Source organism: Podarcis bocagei, assembly GCF_964188305.1.
Source record: "Podarcis bocagei genome assembly, chromosome: 10".
Taxonomy (NCBI): Eukaryota; Metazoa; Chordata; class Lepidosauria; order Squamata; family Lacertidae; genus Podarcis; species Podarcis bocagei.
This window is the reverse complement of record NC_138135.1, coordinates 32,277,687-32,280,819: the sequence shown is the minus strand read 5'-3', so window position 1 is coordinate 32,280,819 and position 3,133 is coordinate 32,277,687.

The window sequence follows — 3,133 nt, the reverse complement described above, 5'->3', positions numbered from 1 at the left end:
TGCGTGTAAATTTATTTTTCTTCTTTTCTCTATCTCAATCTCAATCCCCACCCCCACCGCCCAAAAGGGGTGGAAGGAAACTATTTCTACCTACACACACCCTTCTGGCTCACACATTTTTTTCTTCTTATTTATATGTTATTTATATGTTAAATCTGAATCTCGCCTTTCCTCCAAGTACAGTCGTACCTTGGTTTTCGAACAGCTTAGTTCTTGAACGGAAGTGATTGTTCCGGTTTGTGAACTATTTTTGGAAGCCAAACGTCCGACGAAGCTTCAGTGGCTTCCAATTGGCTTCAAGAGCTTCCTGCAGCCAATCAGAAGCCGTGCTTTGGTTTCTGAACATTTTGGAAGTCGAATGGACTTCCGGAATGGATTCCGTTTGACTTCCAAGGTACGACTGTAGTGCTCAAGGCTGCTAATAGCAGTAGTACATATGCAATATGAAAATGGTGTTTCATATTTCTTCCCTAAACATTGTTGAAAGGGCACAAATGGTAACTAAGAACTGTCTTTGCTGGGTGACCTAAGTTCCACCCAGTTAGTTTTCAGGGATAATCCCAAATGAGATCCACACCCTGGTCTGCATCTAATCTTTTGGCAGAAGCACCCATTCCCACCTTCTGTGGGAATGTAGTGACAGGGGACTTGACTAAGCAAACGCTGAGGTCCCTCTCAGCTAGGCATGGGCAAAACTATTCATTTCAGTTTCTCATTTTTCCCGACTTAAGTTCAGTTCTTCACATTTCCACATCAGGCCCCCAAACTGTTCGTTTTAAAGTCCTCACCAGTATTTTAGTGTGAATTTGTCCCTGAATAAGCACGTTTTTGTATACAGCTTTACCTAATACACACTTTTTTGCAAAGCAATGTCCTCTAAGTTAAAGCACTTCTGTATGTTGCTTCCATGAATATATGCATTTTTGTGCACATGGCATTGCAAAATTCAGATAAATGCAGATTTCAAAGGCAGGCTGTGTTTCAGTTTGACTATATATTTGGGAAGTACAAATCAGGTAGGCTCATCTTTAATTGTGATCTAAGCAGAATATCTCCCCCATCCATACCTGCAACTGATTCAATGCATTTGTAAGTTACACATTGCATTAAGCATGATTTCGTTTTGTAAGCCTCCTTCTAATCTATTCCACTGGGTAGCATCACATTCTAGTAGTACTGAAACACATACAGAGAGAGAGAACTCAGAGTACCTGGCCTTACCATGCATAGCTCAGTTAAAGCCAAAGGTTAAGTAAAAGAGGATGCTCTGCCTCCTCCATCCCATCGCTGCCTGCACACCTCCAGCAGATTGCTTATGGCAGCAACAACCCATCCTTTGCTCCACACCACTGGCATTTCCACTCCAAACCATGATTCCTTTGTTTCAAGCCTCTGCACTACCCTTGAAGGCAACTGATACCCTCTGATCTCGGAGCTGTCATACTGCACAGTAGTCAGGAGGAGAAAGAAACACCATTTACAGAAGCTTCCCCCGGCTTTTCCACTCCATCAGATAAAATGGTTCCACAGCCAGCCTTTCAAGATGACGAACAGACGACACATCCTTTCTTCACTCTGAAATATCTTTTTGCAAGGCCAAGGGTAGCAAAAGGTAAGAAGGGGGGGGGGATACGCAGCCAGAGGTCACTTCAAAAAGTTAGGAAATGCCACGTTTTTGCATGACAGAGCAGACACTTTGCCCGTTTTCTGAGCGTGGGCACATGCAAAAATGCAGTAGGCGAGTGGGTTATGCATTTGGCCTGACATTATCCCGACTGGCTTTAATGGGAAACTTTGGCTCCACGCCTACAGAGGGTCTTTCCAGTTCAAATGCTTTAAATGCCCATCCAAATTAAGCAATTTGGACCATGCCTCCATCATGGTGCCAGAAGTTGCCTAATCAAGTGAGGGGAGGTACTCTGCCTCAGTTAAGTGCCCACGTAGCCACCATTGCACCCATGGATTAAAGTGAAGAAGAGAAAGGGGATTATGAAGGGATAGGTCAGCAAGCGGAAACATGAAGAACTGCTCTTAATGTATGCATTACCCCATTTCTCTTTGTAAAAACAAGCCCAGGGCAGAGTTCCTTCACCATTTAAAAAATGCAACCTGTGTAATAAACCACTAAGGAAATATATTATTCACAAACTTAAAACACCCAGTAAAATCTAATAATCAAATATGGCTCAAGTGCCAGGTTACCTGGGCAAATGTGGTCTTTGGCTGGCACTGGAAACTAATCAGAGTCTGTACCAGCCGTGGCTACACATTCAGATGCCTTCAGACGGCAAATGAGACAGAAATTAGGATACTGCTTAATTCTAGAGGGCACTTGATCCTTCACTTTCCTGACAATAACAGATTTATTGTGGCATAAACTGTGGTGAACTAGAGCCCACTTCATCCGACGCATCCCCAAAGCTTATGCCAACATAAATATTAGTCTTTTAAGATCCCAAAGACTGTTTTTGCAGCAACACACTATCACGGCTCCCCTCTAGAAGTTGCTCCCTGGATATGCAGGCAAAAGCAACAGCAGAGAAAATTGCCTTGTGGTTAAGTGCACGTGAAGATGTGCCCTTGGAAAATCCAAGGCAGAGAAAATATTTCAAAAAGAGCGATGGAGAAAAGCCATTTTTTTCAAGTTAGGAAAGATAGCTAAGAATAAAGTGCAGGTTCAAATCCTGCCTTTGCAGAAGCAGAGCTGGGATTTGGATTAGGGGAATGTGCAAAAAAGTGATGCACATGAGACCAAAGCAAAGCTGGAGAAAGAAAACCTCCCTGCCTAATTCAAGTGGTCCCCAGATTTCCCTACGAGGAAGGCTGCTTAAGAGAGCGGTGGCAGGCTCTCTTGGTCACTGACTGGCAGGAGTTAGTGCCAAAGACTCCACTTCTGTCTTCCCAGCAAAAGCAGGATCCGGCACCCACCAGCTTCCACACTGGACACAAAGGGGCTGCACGTTCCCTTTCGCAGTCTGGTGGGAGCTGGCCTAGAGTCCCTCGCTATCCCTTTAATTGTATCTGATATAGATGCAAGGCTTGGGCTGGGGGAAGGGGGGAGCATTAAAACAAAGAAGCTTTTTTTAAAAAAGAGGACCAAGAAAACTACTCCCGCGCTCCATTGCAGATGCCA